The following is an 18,122-nucleotide window of genomic DNA, read 5'->3' as shown; positions in this document are numbered from 1 at the left end:
GTATACAGTGTGCTTGGCACTACGCATCGCACATAGTCTCAGAGATTTGTAACATCATCATCACTTCTAAACCACAAGATTAGCATAATAAGAAAGTGGATAGTCATTTAGTCTTCCTTCTTGTTTACATTCTTGAATCGGTCAACTCAAATGTGCCTGTTTAAAACACTAGACTTCTTTTAATCTGCACTTTACAAATAAATAAAAGGAAAATGGAATTGTTCTGTCTCTCTTGATTTTGCTGGTTGTTACACAATTTTACACTCCTGTCAAACTGGTACAATCATACAAAGGGTAAATTTCATGTATGTAAGTTATGCCTTATTTCAAAATAATAAATAGAAGCATTATTGCAGATGTGTGGAACTAAGTGTGGTAGTCAGAATTAATTACTTGCTTTCCCCACAATGAAGAGCAAAAAAACCACATGGGAAAATCTAACCTGCTTTCCCCACAATGAAGAGCAAAAAAACCATTTGGGAAAATCTAATGACATCAGAGATTGGGAATCCCTCCCCCCCACCCCCAGTACAAAGGAAACACAAAATGGCTATTCTTGTCCAATTCCAGGTAGAAACAGTAAGTTCAAAATAAAATAAAAGTTTATGTTGTCATTGATTTCAAAATAAAATAAAAGTCTATGTTATTATTGCAAAGCCATGGACAGGTTCTCTTGTCTCTCTTTATGGTACTAAGGGAAAACTGGTAATTACAAACCTTTAAACAAATATTAATAGATGAAATAACCTTACTATCAATATATGTTTCTTTGTATAGTTCTTAATAATTTCAAAGTAATCATAATTAATTAAAAATTATTCTTAAATGTAATACCTTTCAGAAAAACTAAGACTTTTTATGGTTACATGCTAAAATAACATAACTGAATTTTTACTATTTGTTTGATAAATTAACTAGCAGCCCATAGTTAAGAGAAAATGTCTAGACTCTAATGATATTGCCAGGCCTGATGAAATTTATACAAATATGTATCAATTAGTAGAAGAGAAAAAAACATTTTTTTACATAGATTTATAGTTCAAATGACCCAATTTCCTAAAACATGAATGCAGCTATAGTATCCAACATGGCAATACACAATATGGCCAATAGGGAGAAGGGAAATTCAAACCTTTATTTTTAAAACAGATTATATTTCAAGGTAAACTTCCACTTACATTCATCTTTTTATTAATTTTCCCTAAATTTTTGCCAAGATCAACTGGCAGTCATATAAAGAAGAGCAAATTAAAAACAACTGAAAATTATTTGCTTAAAACTAATAACTAAATTTTTATTTACAAAAAAAAATCTCTCATGAGTATGTTCTGTAAGAGAAAAGAAAACCAACAATTGGTATTTTCTAATCTGTGTTTAAGGACTCAAGCCAAGATTACTCAGAGATTTAGCTAGGCAAGCTAAATAAATACAGCAGAAACAGGGCTCATTTGAATTGAATTTGAACAGCTGTCTGTGGTGTCTAGACCATAAATGATACTGTATTTCAAAAACAAAATGCTAAATGATTAAGCTAATAACTAAATTTTTATTTACAAAAAAAATCTCTCATGAGTATGTTCTGTAAGAGAAAAGAAAACCAACAATTGGTATTTTCTAATCTGTGTTTAAGGACTCAAGCCAAGATTACTCAGAGATTTAGCTAGGCAAGCTAAATAAATACAGCAGAAACAGGGCTCATTTGAATTGAATTTGAACAGCTGTCTGTGGTGTCTAGACCATAAATGATACTGTATTTCAAAAACAAAATGCTAAATGATTAAGTATTTCCAGGGTCTAAGCTGAAAGTACTAAGTCAACTCATTCCTTTGTAAGCTGTTAAGAGTTCCCAGATATTTCTAAACACCTGTTTCAAGGAAATACTGTCTATATTTAAATGGTGAAAAGATTCAAATCAAGGAGCAAGGTCACCATGACATAGGGCTTGAATTCCTAAACTGATATGTGGAGGAGGTCAATTGCGAAGGATAGAATTTTTTTTTTTTTTTAGAGAAAGAAGTCCAAACACAATTTAATAAAAGGCAGATGACAAATTGGAGGGAGGACATGGTTAGAATTATGGAATATATGCAGTTCATTTTTCTGTTGTGAAAACTATTTGTAAACAGTAGATCAAGTAGAGCTTTTAAACTTTAAACCATAGATTAATACAAAGCAGAGTAGTCTGTGGACAATCCTGCTCCTTGTCAGGAGAGAAACATCTTAGATACTGACTAGTTCCACTGCCAGTGTCATAGAAGGCTCCAAGGGGAGCTGACTCTGCCATGGGGTGGTGATGTCTAAAATGGTTACAAATAAATGTAACAAATGAATACAAAAGTAGAAGCATCTTCACACAGCATGGCACTATCACAGAACATTTAAGAGCTATACACAACTCTGGTCTTTACCAATCATTTGCAAAATGTTCAAAGCAAATCAATACAGATAATTAAAGGGTTGGAAAACAAGGCCATGGACAAAGGTGAAAGGAACTAGAACTACCTCTTTTGTTTCCTCCAGGGCAAGGTTTTTTTCATCCTGTCTCTTTTGCATCCCCTCAAATCAGTGAGCACAGTACACCAGGTGAAGTGAATTTTTGGTACAAGTCTGTTGGTTGGCCTAAGGGAGAAAGGTGAGAGGAACAACATAATAACAGCCCTCAGATTGGTGAAGGGTTATTATTTTTAAAAATGGCAACCAGCTGTCTCTGCCTCCACCCTGTTTAGCGCACAGATAGAAAGCAAAAACTAAAGAGGAAAGGTGAGGGTTCATTTTGAGTATGACCAACCAGTTTTCCTAGGACTTTGCTAGTTTTAGCAATGAAATTCCTATTCTGGGAAACTCTTGGGCCAACCAGGATAGTCAGTCATCTGACATTGCAGGTCCCAAAGTTACAGAGGTTTAAAGCAGGGGAGATTCTTACCTGACTGGGAGAAATTAGTTGAATCCTACCTGAATGCAAGGGGAAAACCTAAGGATTCTTTCATAGGACCTTCCCATCATCTGATTCTAATAGTAACATCATACCATAATTATTAACACAGGCAATAATAGTAATAAAATGATAGTGATTTCATGTTCTACCTGTCAAAGTGAATTTGTACTGATATTAGCTCATTGAGACACCATTAAATGTGTATTTTAATCCTGAGCAGAAGACCTAAAGATATCCCCCTAAAGTGCTAAGGAAATAAGCATGAACCACTAAAATAGAGTGTAACAATTACTTGTAGACACATAGAAAGTGAATGTATGCTCAGCCAAGCTTGAGGTTGGTCAGGATGAATAAAACATGGCCTCTTGGTTATCATCATGGCCTAGAAACAGGCCTGAGTCCAAGTACTTTCTGCAAAGTGACTTTGGACCAACTGCAGAACTCTTTAAGCATGTGTTTACTCATCTATAAAATGGAGATAACATCATTACCTGCTCATAATAACAAGTATATAAGACTTTTTTTAGTGACCCTTACAACAAAGATGGCATACAGATCTATAAAATAAGTACATAATTGGGTTCAAAAACTGAGGTTATAATAGTTAACATTTTTAATAATTTCGGTGTGTCAAAAATTTCTCAGCACTTATTATGCATTATACATTGCACATAAGAGCTTTATGAAGATTGTTATTCTCATTCTTATTATATAGATTAGGGAACTGAAATAAAGAGAATTTCCATATTTTTCCCAAGGCCACATAAGTAAGAAACAGAGTTTAGTCACATCCCACAGTGTAACCCCAGAGTCTGTACTTACACACATGATACTACACTGTCTTTGGATTATTTTCAGAATGACTGTGAACTTTGGACTGTATATTCTTTTTAAAAATAATACATAAATACAAATTCTCTCAGTAAAACTTTGAATAAGTGATAGTGGCAGTGAGACCAAGTTTAAATTCTTGGACAAATACCTAAAATATTATACTTTGCTGATTAGGAGAATGAAATAGTCTGAGCTTCAGTTACAATTGGAGAAGATAAATACAATAACTTTCTCTCTTAACACTTTCAATATGACTTCCCATTCTTTCCTTGCTTGCATTGTTTCTATTGAAAGGTCCAGTGTTAACCTGATGGGATGACCTTAGTAAATTATTTGTCATTTCACTCTTGCCAATGTTAGTATCTTGTCTTTATCTGTGGTTTTGGCCAGTCTGGCTCAGATGTGCCTTGGGGAGGATCTTCTTGGGTTGATTTTTTTTTTGTGGTTGTTTTTTTTTTTTTTTTTTTTTTTTTTTTTGTGGTCCTTTGTATTTCTTGGGTCTAGATGTTTGAATGCTTCTCTAGACTTGGAAAGTTTTCTTCCAGGATTTCATGGAATAAATTATCCCCGCTCTGATTTGTTTCTTAACCTTCTGGGATAACAATTATCCGGATGTTTGAATGTTTAATGGAATCTAGTATTTCTAGTATATTATCCTCATTTTTTTGTTATTTTCTCTACCTTTTTGGTGCTTTTTACTAGGTCAGAGTTTTTATCTTCTACATTGGAGATTCTATCTTCAGCATGGTCTAATCTGTTCTTAATACTTTCTAGAGAGTTTTTGATTTCCTGTATTACAGACTTCATTTCTAATAGTTCCATAAGATTCTTTCTCATAGTGTCCATTTCTTCTTTCAAACCATGGAAGGACTTCCTCATCTCCTTGAGTTCATTGTCTCTTTTCTGTTCCAACTCATAGAGTTTTGTCACTATGAATGTTCTGAATTCTTTCTCTGACATTTTGGTTACTTCTTCTCATTTTTCAAGAGATGGAGGAGAGTTATTGATGAAGACATATTTTCTGGTTTCTTCAAACCTGAGGCTCCTCTTCTACTTCTAGCCATTGGGTGATGTACTCACTTTTGTATATCCTTTTGGAGAATGTTTCTGCCACTGGGAACAAGTTTCTTTACCTTTTGCTGTGGATTGATGTGTACCAAAGTCTCTCTTCTGCTGTGTTTAGGAATGAGGCCCCCACAGAAGGAGTCTTCTATTCAGGTGTCTGAAGAGCAGTTTATCCTTTTGCTTAGGTGGATCAGTAAAAGAGGGAGTCCCAGGGAGCCTAACAATACAAAGGTATTTGAAAACTATGATTCTAGACCTGTCTAGTCCCTCTGGATGGGTGGAGGATGAGAAGATGACAATATAAGAGAGAAGAAAAAAGAATATGCAAGAGAAAAAAGAAAAAGTTGCACACCGTGTACTAACACAGCACACAATTTCACCAGGGGTCTGCAGATGGAACTGGGCTCTGCTAGAGAGCTGGGGCTGTCCTATGGGATAAGGTGAAGTAGAAAATTAGCAAAAGAAAGAAGAAAAAAAAAGCAGCCTACCTTTCTGACAGGAAGATGGGGGCTCTGAGGTTGGGAGAACCGAGCTGGGGCCAGAGCTGGAGCATGAAGGGCCCTGGCTCAGTAGCCCTGACTGGCCAGGAGTCTGTCAGATGGAACTGGGCACTACTGGAGAGCTGGGTTTGTCCTATGGGAAAGGAGAAGTAGGAAATTACCAAAAGAAAGAAGGAAATAAAAGGCAGCATACTTTCTGGCAGGTGGGGGGAGGGGGGCTCTGAGATTGAGAGAGCTGGACTGGGACTGGAGCTGGAGCTGGGGCCAGGGCCAGTGAAAGGCCCTGCCTAATTTTCCCTGATTGGCCAGGGGTCTGCAGGTGGAACTCACAAATTAACTTCTAATATAGTTCCTGCTTAAATATTCCAGGTCCTGTTAGCTCACTATCTTATGAAACAAGCTACTTCTAAACCTAGGTTAGCTTTTGGAGTTAAAAAGTTTTTCTGTTACAAATTGATTTGACTTTCAAGTAATAGAGAAAGAGTTTATGTTGGACTAAACTTTCCTCGAATAACAATCATAAACTCTGGAAAAATATAAGCACAACAATATCTGAAGGCACTGGAGAAAAATCAAAAGCAGACGAAACTAATGTCAGGGGATTTGAAACGAAGTTAGAATTACACGGCTCTTCGCTTTAGTCCTCTGCAGTTTATTTGGCGTGGAAAGGCTAGAAGTCACATAGAAAGGCATGAATTCATTAGGTTGAGAATCTTAAAGATTGGGGTTTCTATTGAAAACAAAGGGGGAAAAAATCTCAAGAAGGGAACAACAGAAAGGTAATAGAAAACTCTGGAGAAATTAATAGGAAATGTCATAAAAGAGCTCTCTGATGTGAGGGGAAACTAATTTGATGGATTGTGGGTGCATTTATATATTTGTCAAAACATCAGATTAGATATTAAATATTTGGACATTTTACTGAGAGGAAATTTTATGTTAAATAAAACCATAAACAAGAGAGTTTATTTGGTTTGGTTTTCTAGATTTTCCTTTATGTAATTTCTTTATTTTTTTCTGGTTCTGAATTTAGAATAACTCAAACAAAACTACTATTCCCTCCATATGAACATACTCCAGTAGAGTATTAGTCAGAATATGTGACCTAACACGGTGAAGGCAAATGAGTTTCAACTTGAGAACTACCTTTGGCTAGTTGGCAGTGGCTACTTAGAGCCACATTTAGAGAAAGAATTTGAGACCCTGACAAATCCCTCTGCTACCCACTGAAGGTTGCACCTGGAACCCCCCCACCACCACCACCAAACTCACATAAAGCCCTAATCCCAGTGTGATGGTAATTGGAGGTAAGGCATTTGGGAAGTAATTAGATTTGGATGAGATCATGAGAGTAGAACCCCAGGATGGAATTAGAACAAAATTTGCCGACACCTTGATCTCTTACTTCCCCACACCCAGACATGTGAGAAATAAATGTTTAAATCACCCATCCCATGGCATTTTGCTATAGTAGTCTGTGTTAAATCACCCTCTAGGGATTTGGGAGTAAATGCTCCGAGTGATTAACGTTATCTGCTGGGCAAAGTGGGAAGAGTAATGAATGCTGCCCAGGCCCATTCACCATCTTCAACTCTATCTTATCAGTTGCAAATCTTTGTCTACAAGAAGAGAAGATGGAGCCTTTATATATTCTGGCAACACAAATATCATTAGCTCAGTATAAAGAGACATCACCACACATTGAGTTTCCATTATACCATGCTATTGTATACAACTTCTAGAGAAAATCGAGGACTACTATAACTTTTTAATCTAATTACATATTCCAGATTGGAAACTATCAATTATTTATTCTATTCATTTTTATGTATAAGGTAATACAGACATATATGATAAATATAACCTATGCATGTATTATAAGCAATAATTAAATGAGCAGAAACTATCAACCACTGAACTTAAGAAATCAAACAATACGAAGATCAACAGATGCCATAATAGTTACATTACTGGACTCCCCCATAGTCGACCAGGTTCAAGTCCAAGACTCCGCAGCTTAAAACTCACACTGGGCACATGTGTGTGTGTGTGCCCAAGATCCCAAGAGGAAAATGGAGAAGGGACTGCGGTGTGGCCAATCCCCTGGGAGGTGATTTCTCACCTTCTGTCTCTCTTTCTTCTTTTCCTCTTTGTTTTTTTCAAAAAAAAAAAAAAAAAAAAAAAAAAAAAAAAAAAATTAAACAATACCATACTGAATGGTTAAGTGAATGGTGAATGGTGAAGCCCTGGATGTCCTTCCTAGTATATTCTCCTCAGCACCCCAAGGTAAACACTACTCTGAATTTTGTGTTTATGAGTCCTTTTATTTACCCGATATTATAGTTTTGCAACATAGGATGTATCCCTAAGCATTATACTTTTGAATTTTATGTTTCTTTACTTAGTACAATTGATACAGTCTCCTATGGTCTATGATCTGTTATCTTCTTCCCTTTTTTTTTTTTTTTTTGGTGGGGTGGGGGATATGATTTTTTTTTAATTAGCTCATAACAACATTGGTAACTATTGCTCACTAACTTTCAGCACTGTAAATGATTTCATTCAATTCCATTTTATTCATTCTCCTCAAAGTAGTTATTTTTGTTGTTTCCAGGTTATCGCTGCTGCATTAATGCTACTACAAGCAGTGAGTATGTGCAAAGGTTTTGAGGAAGTTTAACAGGAGCTCAATCCCAGGCCTTATAGTAATACACACTTAACTTTACAAGGCAATATCAAATTGTTTTACAAAATGTCTACACCAATTTATACTTCCATTAGTTACATGTATAGCAGAGATTTCTTAGCAAACACTTAATATTGTTAAATATTTTGATGTTTACTAATTTTGTGGATGGAAAATTCTACTGCATTGTGATGTTAATTTTGTATTTCATATTATCAATGACGCTAAGCATATACTGGGTCATCAGAAAAGACATGACTCATTTTTGTGTAGAAAAATACGTCATGATTTTCCTGATGACCTAATAGAATTTGTGTTTATGGGTCTTTTATTTTTCTTCTTGTAAGAAAAGTGTATATGTCTTTTGCCCACATTTTCTATCGGATTATTTGTTTTTCTCTCAATTTATAGGTGATTCTTTATCTTCTCTGGGCCCAAATTCTTTATTGAGTTTATATTTTACTAGACTGTAGTGTCTTGTCACTTTTTAATGATGTTCTTTCATGTGCAAATGTTCTTGATTTAAGCAGAGGTGAATTATTGATCTTTCCTTTATGGTTCTTCCTTTCCGTGTCTTAAGAAACACTTCTGTTCATGAGATCATGAAATGACTCTTCTACATTTCTTTCTAAATTTTTTTTTTTTTTTACATTAATGTATTTAAAACATCTGGAGAGTATTGTGGCCAGGTGATAGTTGGGGCGCTGGACTTCCACATAGCCAACTGAAGTTTATTCCCAGACCTAGACCTAGTGCCTTGCTTTCTCACTCTCTCTCTCTCTGTTTCTCTGTCTCTGTCTCTGTTTCTGTCTCTCTCTGGTTAAAAAAATGATGATGATAAATAAAATAAATAAATTTTCAAAAATTCTGGAATAAAGTTTGTAGTATAGTATGAAATAGAAATTTTATTTTATTCTTTTTTATGAGTAATAATTACCATATCTTATTGAAGAGTTCAACTTTACCCACTGCTCTACAGTTATGTGTTTATTATATAACAGATTTCCAGATATGAATGGGTCACTGAGCACTTGACAGAAAGAGAGAAGGAAAGCAAGAAAGTACCCCCAGGGTGTATGATCATGCCATTCTCCTCCATTCTCCTCTTGAGATTTCAGACATGCACGTACATGCACCAGGCATGTTTTCAAGCCACCAAGTCTGGGACTTGATCTGTACTGTCAGCCATTTGGGATCAAGCTGCCTAACCAACAAGCCACCAACTGGTCCTGGGTCACTTTCTGACATCTCAATTTCTTCCACTGATCTATTTTCCTTCCCTGTACTAATGCTACATTGTTGAATGCCAGCTTCATATTTGAATATTTAATATGGTTAAAATAATTGTCCGCACCTTGTTCTTCAAGTGAGTCTCAGTTATTTTTTTACCCTTTTGTGGTCATTTAAAAATAGTTGGGTTGAGTTCTATGAAAAAGCCTGTTGGTTATTAAGCTTACTTTGATTCTATAGATCAATTTTGCATAGATCTAACATGGTTGTTATACTTTCTGTATGGTGCTGGAGCATGGATATGCAACTAATTTTTCTGTGCTAGTTTTATACATAGTAAACTTGTGAAAATTTAACAATTTGGTTTGTAGGGTATTGGTTAAGCTTTGTAGCAACACAGACTCAAAATGATTTTCACTAGATAGAATATAGTTTTTCTCTCACATAATGATTCAATTTAGGCAGCTCTGTCTTACACGGTCATCAAAGTTGGACCACCTGTTTTTTAGAGCAAACATAGTGGGTCCTACACCAGGGGATGAGTATGTTGTCATATGTGTTTTGCTCCCCCGTATATATTGTTTTGTGAAGTACCTATCAAGTTTCTTGCCTGTTTTCTACTATATTACCTCATTCAATTTGCAGCAGTTATTTATATATTCTGCATGTGAATAATTTGTCAGGCATATTGTAAAATCTCTCATTCTAGGGTCTTGCCACTTAATTCTCATAATAGTTGTGGATAAACAGAATTTTTCTATGTTTTACTTTTATTGTAATTTCTGATTTATATATGATCATTATAAATCTTTGTAAAATATAATATGAATTTTTAAAGTATGTATACAGTGTGTAATAAATCAAGGATATTAACAATTTTCCATCTTCAACATATAGTATTACATTATGTTGTACACGTTTGAAGTTTAATCTACTAGTTTTTTTGGAAGTATATTTTAAATTGTCAATGATGTTCTTTATTATGAAATACAGTTCTAAAGAAAAACAAAATAATTAACAATCAGACAACAACAAGTCTCATAAATCAATGAGAATGGATTTTGGAAAACAAAGATAATCTTAACGGAGCTAATAAAAAAGAATTTGTAATTTCCATGTAGAGGATTGTGGGAGACAAGAATTCATCATCTAAAAGCCTCTTTGTTATCAATCATTGGTCCAGTTAAAGACAGGTAAAACTGTACATAACATTAGCTCATTAGGAAGAGAGAGAAAAAGAACACTTACTCACTCGCTGTGAGTTCTTCTAAGAATACAGTACTATACTGTGTATAAAGTATGTCCTCAAGAAAAGCAAAAACAAACAAACAAACAAACTTGGAAAGAGAAGTTTAAAAATAAAGACTTGGTAAAAATCAGTGATTTGGTGATTCATAGGCTTTATAAATTTCTTGATTTTAGTCTTCTGTAAATGCTTGCCAAAGAAAGATTCAGCTACTTCTAACATTTTGGACTTTCCTCTGCTACCTAGTGTTATACAATGAATAATGTTTATAAATAATAAATAACAAATGCAATATGTCTATCAAATTATTGGTGAATTTGTACTGAAATCTGCTTCTATGTAAAATAGTTGAATCTGAATTTTCAGCCTATTAGTTGGGGAATTTAATTCATTAACATTCAGTGTTATTATTGATACATGTGAAGTTGTCCCTGGCATTGGGTACTCCTTTTATATTTTTTCCTAATTGTTTTGTGTTCTTTTCTTTTTATCTCCATTTAATTTTCCTGGTATGGTAGTCCCTTAAGTATTTCCTGAAGAGCTGATCTTTCAGCTTATGTTTATCTGGGATGATTTTATTTGTCCATCTCATTTGAAGAATAATCTTGCCAGATATAATAATCTTATCTGAAATTGTTTTCTTTCAGAGTTTTAAATATGTCTTCCCATTTTTTTTTTTTTTTGGAGAGGTTTTTGCTATAGGGCGCGTGCACTTGCCAGAAAGAGAGAGACATAGAGACAGAAAGCGAGAAATCACCCCCCAGGGGGGATGGTCACACCACAATCCCTTCTCCTCCATTCTCCTCTCGGGGTCTTGGACACACACACACGCAGTCGGCATGAATTTAAGCCACCGGGTCCTGGACTCAAACTGTAGTCGACTACATGGGAGTTTAGCAACATAGCCATTACGCTAACTGCTGGTCCCTGTCTTCCCATTCTTTACTTGCCTGCATTGCTTCAGTTGAGAGGTCCAATGTTAGCTCTTGGGGTAACCTTTGTAAGTAACTTGGTATTTCTTGCCATTTTCAGAACATTGCCTTTGTCTTTGATTTTTTACCAATTTGGTTGTGCTTGGAGATGATCTTTTCATGTTAAATCTATTTAGCATCTTTTGAATTGCTTGGATTTTGAATGTCTATATGTCTTTCAATTTGGGAAGTTTTCAGCTAGCACATCATGAAAAAGGTTTTCAATGCCTTTGCCTTTTCACCCGGTAGAATACCTATTATGCCATTTAATGGTTTCTGGGATTTCTTGTTATGTTGTCCTCATTTTCAATGGATATTGTTCCATTCACTTGGGTTGCTTGGACTAATATAGCAGCTGAGATATTGACATTGATACAATCTACTGATCTTCTTCAGATTGTCTCAGTTCACTTGTGCTTAGTTATATTGGTTTGCATATATTAAGTTATATAGCATTTTACCATCTGCATAGGTCCATATATTCACCACCACAATTATACTACTAAACTCTTTGAACAGTAGAAAGGCCCTCCATGGTACTCCTACTCCCATCTGTAATACCTGGCAGCTATTAATCTGCCCTCTATTTCTCAAAATTTTCTATTTTAAAAATGAAAAGGTTTTCTTTCTTCTACTGCTTAGTTTTGCACCTTTATCAAAAATCAGTTGAGGATGTTTTCTGACTCTATTCCTAGATTTTCCATTCTGTTCCATTGACCTATTCTTTCTACTTTTTTTCTAATTTGTAAAGATTACTTCAGCTATTCTAGTGTCTTTGTCTTTCCATAAAACTTTTTATTTTATTATTTATGTATTTAATTTATTATTATTTCAATTTGCTATAGGGCACATGTACTCACGAGAGAGAGAGAGAGAGAGAGAGAGAGAGAGAAAGCAAGCCACCAGGTCCAGGAGTTGAACCATGGTTGGTGATGTGGGAGTCCAGCACCGTAACAATCATGCCATCACTGGCCCCTTTCCATATAAATTTTATAAGCTATTTCATTTGTTTCCAATGCTTATGATGGAGTATTTATAGAAACCACACTAAACCCATAGATGGATGAGGGAGAAATTGACAACTTTTCTCCGATGGGTCTTTCAATAATGAGTAAGATAAGATAAAACTCCTATTTATTTAGATCTTCTTTGAGTTTTTTCAGTAGAATTTTGTAATTCCCAGCAAATATTTGTTTTGTTGAGTCCCTAAATATTTTATTTGGAATAATTATAAATGGTATTGTGCTTTTAATTTCAGTTTCTGCAACTGATGAAGTAGACTGCTTTTTGTGAGTTGTTCTTATACTTGAAAACCTGATGAACTACTTATTAATTTTAGGAGTATTTATAAATTCATGGGCATTTTCTATATAGGCAATCATGCCATTCATAAAGAAAGATAGTAGTTTCACTTATCCCTTGCCTATTTGTATGCCTTTTATTTCTTTTTCTTGACTGTTTCAGCTCTGTTTTGAATAAGAATGGTGAGAACATATATCCTTATCTTGTTTTCAGTCTTGGGGGAAAGCATTCATTCTTTAACTATTAAGAATAAATGTTATGGGAACAGTAGATGATGTAATGATTACATTGCTGGACTCCCATGTAGTTGACAGTGGTTCAAGGCCCGGACCTGATGGTTTAAAACTCACATCAGGTGTGTGTGTGTGTGTGTGTGTGTGTGTGTGTGTGTGAGAGAGAGAGAGAGAGAGAGAGAGCGGCGAGGGAGAGAGAGAGAGAGAGAGAGAGGAGAATGGAGGAAAAGAGATTGCAATGTGGCCATCCCCCCACAGGGTGATTTCTTGCCTTCTGTCTCTCTGTCTCTCTCTGTCTCTCCAGTGAGCACACACATCCTATAGCAAAAATCTCTCCAAAACAAACAAACCAAAAAGAATAGCAGTTATACTTTTTTTGTTGTTTGCTTTAGGGCACAAGCACTTGCTGGAGTGAGAAAACTGAGAAATCATCCCCCAGAGGGGATACCATAGGGAAATCCCATCTCCCTTTCCCTTTCCAGATTTTGGACATGTGTGTACATGCACCAGTATATTTTTCAAGCCACTGTTTCGGGGACTTGAAGTCAGCCGTGTGAGATACAGCCACCTTAACCTCCATGCCACCTGCTGGCCTTAGCTAAATTACTTTTAATAAGTTTATTATTGTGTTGAAAAAATGTCCCTTCTATGCCAATTTTGATGAGTCTTCATCTTGAAGGGATGTTGAATTTTATCAAATGCTTTTTCTGCATTCATAGATACAATCATATGGTTTTTATCTTTCTTTCTGTTAATGTAATGTATTACATTTATTGTTTTGCATATATCGACCACCCTTGCATTTCCTGGGAAAAGCCTATCTGGTTGTAGTGTATAATCTTCTGAATGCGATGTTGGATTCAGTCTGCTAATATCTTATTGAGATTTTTTTGCACCCATATTCATCAGTAATATTGGTCCATAACTCCTTTTTTCTTATGTCCTTGTTTGGTTTTGCTATCAAGGTGATGGAGGTTTCATAGAATGAGTTTGGGAGGGTTCTTCCTTTTCGATCTGTGGAAATGGTTTGAGAACTGGAATTCTTCTTTAAAAGTTTTGTAGAATTCAGAAGTGAAATCTAAAATTGGGCTTTTCTTTGTTGGGAGACTACTTATTATTGACTCAATCTGATCACTTGTTACTGACCTATTCAGGCTTTCTATTTCATCCTGATTCAGCTTAGATACCTTGTATGTACCCGGAAATGTATCCATCTCATCTTGGTTTTCCTAAATTGTTGGTATATAGTTGCTTACAGTAATCTGTCATAATTTTTTTGTATTTCTGGTATATCGGTTATAATATGATCAGCTTTGCTACTAATTTTATCTATCTGGCTCCATTTTCTCTTTTTCTTAGTTAAGCTACCTAATAATTTGTCGATTTTGTTTATTATCTCAAAAAACAGCTCTTTCTTTTGTTGATGTTTTGTGTGACTCTTCTTTTAAATAAATTTTTGCTAGAGGGCATGTGCACTCGCAAGAGAGACAGAGACACAGAAACTGAGAAATCACCCCCCAGGGGAGATGGTCACACCACAATCCATTCTTCTCTCAGGATTTTGGACATCCACACACATGCGCCTGGCATGAATTTTAAGCCACTGGGTCTGGAACTTGAACTGCAGTCAACTATGTGGGAGTCCAGAGACATAGCCATTATGCCATCTGCTGGTTCCCTCCCCCCCCCCTTTTTTTAAAATTCTCTATTTAGTTCAGATGTGGTAGTCTTATATTGAGGCTGCCCTTCCTCCACACCATAGACTGGGCACGGGGCTTAGGTGAAGAGCTCACTGTGGATAGGCCTACTTTCCCTCTGCTCCTTTTATTTTGCTCTCTCTTATTTGCCCTCTGTGACTATAGGAACCAGGGTGGTGGTCTTCAATGCCAAGTTAGCCTCTTCTCTCACATCCTAGAATGGGCAAGGGGGTTAGGGGAAGAACTGACGCCAGGCAGGCCTGCTTTCCCCCTGCTCCTTCTACTGCTATGACTGTAGTAACCAGGGTGGTAGCCTTGATTGCCGATGAAGTCCCTCCTGTAGCATCTTTTTAATTCTCTATTTTAACACTAATCTCATTGTGTTTTAACATTTTGTTTACTGTTGATCTCCTTATAGAGAGTAAAACCTTTGACACGGAACATTTTCTTCATTCTTGTATCTCTGGTTGCTAGCACAAAGCATGTGTATTCCGGAAATAGCTAAATTTATATAACCACTTCTATCAAAAATGTTGTTTAAGGACAAAAGCACTGAGATTCAGATGGCAGCATGCAGTGTCAAAAACACACTAAGTTAGAGCCAAAGACTTGACTCTAATGAACCCCAAGAGCAGAGCAAAGTGTCTTAAGTTCTCTGGATCATGGACTTGCTAGATCAACTTTAAGTATTCATCCAACTACAAATTCTAGATATTACCTCAGCATATTCTTCCCATACCAAAAGTGGCTGGTTTAGGGGACACATGAAATAAAGTTTTATGGATAATGCCAGACTCTGCACAGAATTTCTTTGGAGTTTGGTGTGGCCTGACTGACCTACTTTATTTTCTCATATATTAATAGTAGCAATACTTTATCAATCAGAATAAGTTATCAACTACCATCTTTTCTCTTCAGGAAAATAAAAAATTGGGGCTGCCTTCTCTAAACCCTATATTTATATGAACATGTCTTTTTTGATTTTGTCTGTCTGGTCATTGTCCAGCTTCCAAATAGCAAGCACTTCTGCAAAGGTTTTGCCATTTCAATGCTAGTTATGGGTGAATATGTAAACAGAAGCACACTGGTTTTAGAAATAATTATTTTTAAGTCAGAAGTTAGCTGCCTCATGAGAAATGTCTTATTTATAGGAGGAAAATTGCCAGTGATAGTTGGCTTGGTTTAGCCCAACTTGGATAGAGGTCCAAAGCTGTCAGAACTGATACTTGCCTAAGCGCAGACTCAAAGGGTGAGGAACATATGCATGTTATCAAGTCATTATCTCATTACTGTCGTCAGCTCTATGTGTGTGCTGGACAACAACATATCTGTCTACCCTAAGCCTGAGAATGAAACCTTAATGCCAAGAGTTATCAAGCTGCTGGGAAAATGGCGAAGGCTAGACTGTGGTAAGATTAAGATTCAACTGTCTATACAAGCAAGTTTCGAAAGCTTGAAAAAAATTGGCTTGGTGAGCAAGTTGGATTTTATGTTCCTTTCAAACTTAGAAGTTTTACTATGTACACTTAAATAAATATACCAATTTTTCAGAAAGGCCTGACATCTCTACCAGAGTAATAGACTTTTTTTTTTTTTTTAACAAAGGACATGGTGACTGTAGAATATCATTACATATGTGTTTTTTTTTTTTTTTTGGAGAGGTTTTCGCTATAGGGCGTGTGCGCTAGCCAGACAGGCAGAGAGAGACATAGAGACAGAAAGCGAGAAATCACCCCCCAGGGGGGATGGTCACGCCGCAATCCCTTCTCCTCCATTCTCCTCTCGGGATCTTGGGCACGCACGCACATGTGCCCGGCGTGAGTTTTAAGCCACCGGGTCTGGGACACGAACCGCGGTCGACTACGTGGGAGTCCAGCGACATAGCCATTACGCTAACTGCTGGTTCCCATTACATATGTGTCTTAAACCACTCTCTTTGGGAAAGAAATTTCTTCTTGTTCCCTTTTTATATGTGGAAGACTTTTTTAATTTTAAAAAGTCATAAATATGAGGAGTGGGGATTTTGAATAGAAGTTTCCCCAGAGTCTTTTAATTTGGGGGGATCCTAGATCCTCTTTTCTCCTATATCAGAAGGAGTTTCAGAAATGACACTAACCAAACTGAGAATACAGATAAAAGTGTGAGTTTTCCATGGATTTTTCTCCACTATGCCAGAGCCATATAAGACTATAAATTTCTGTTCCTTTTGGCTACATTTTCTCAAATACACACTGACTATCACAGAAAACGTAAGTGTTTTATTTCTCTGACATTCAAGAACAGCTGAATAAAATTCACTAGTAAGTTATGCGAACACCCAGTATCTAAGTACATATAAATAATGAGCAATAAATGTGATCATTGACTTGGGTGTTTCCATGGCCTAATTTTCCTTCCTTTAAGTTTAGTCTGAGACTAAAACTAATGAATACATATATAAATTATAGTATCTTTAGAAACTCTATATTCCCTGATTGACGCTACAAATTTCTAAAATTAATATTTTTCAAAAAAGCATAGAAGTATATTCAAGGAGGGAAAAATAAATAAATACTGCCTAAACCCATTTAATACCTTTAGCATACATAAAATTGTCATCTAAATAATAACTACACCTCTCAATGCCCAAATTCTTTTTTTGTTGTCGTTATTGTCTTAATAGCCAGAGGGTACATGTGCTTGCCAGAGAGTGAGAGTGCATATCCCCAATAAGGCATGGTCATGCCACGATCCTTTTTCCTCTACTTCCTCAACCTATCAGAATTTTGAGCGTGTGTGCACATGCATCTATGCACAAGGCTGGGATTTGAACTGCAGTCAGTCATGTGGGATCTGGCCCCCAAACACAGCATTGAACACTGTGTTACAAAGCTGGCCTGAGACTTAAATTCTTAAGGATATTTTTAATAGTGATTGCGTATCTTTTGTTATTTCTACCATTGAGAGTAGACTGTAATTCCCCTCTCTCTCCTTGAGTCTGGATTGGTCTTGATACACTCACTGATCAACACTTGAATTGTTCTAATACTTCTGAGCCAAGGTTATACAAAGCCTTGTAGCTTCTTCTCAAGCCTCTTGGAGAGCTACATGGCAGCCCTAAGATACATTTAAGAAGTGGTGACTACTTTGCCCACCTTGAGACCACCATGCTGTGAGACGTTCGAACCACATGGGAAAGTTCTAGAGTATGAAATACCATATGGAACAAGACAGAAGCCAGAGAATAATCAAATATGTAAGTGAAGAAGCCATGTTACATTTTAAGTGGATGCTCCAGCTCTAAATCCTTCAGCTGATGCCACAAGTAGATCAAAGACAAACTGCCCATGTGAGCCTCACTCAGATTCCTAGACCAGAAAATCCTGGACAATGAAACAGTTTTTATAAGTCATTAAGTTTTGGGGTGTTTTTTTATGCAGCAAA

General features: G+C 36.1%; 1 long non-coding RNA gene across 1 annotated transcript in view; it reads right to left on the bottom strand.

Moving 5' to 3' along the window:
• Positions 1-2,515: 2,515 nt before the first annotated feature.
• The window catches only part of LOC102485195 (uncharacterized), a 50,352-nt gene continuing 34,745 nt past the window's right edge, over positions 2,516-18,122 (bottom strand). The window contains exons 3-4 of the long non-coding RNA XR_003548156.1: positions 5,323-5,467; positions 2,516-2,619 (exon numbers count right to left, since the gene is read on the bottom strand). This is a non-coding gene — a long non-coding RNA (uncharacterized LOC102485195). The remainder of the gene's footprint in view (positions 2,620-5,322; positions 5,468-18,122) is intronic.

The sequence above is a fragment of the Tupaia chinensis genome, unplaced genomic scaffold (genome assembly GCF_000334495.1).
Source record: "Tupaia chinensis unplaced genomic scaffold, TupChi_1.0 Scaffold148049_1, whole genome shotgun sequence".
Lineage (NCBI taxonomy): Eukaryota > Metazoa > Chordata > Mammalia > Scandentia > Tupaiidae > Tupaia > Tupaia belangeri.
Note: the sequence above shows the minus strand (reverse complement) of the source record. Positions and strands in the feature narration are given on the sequence as shown.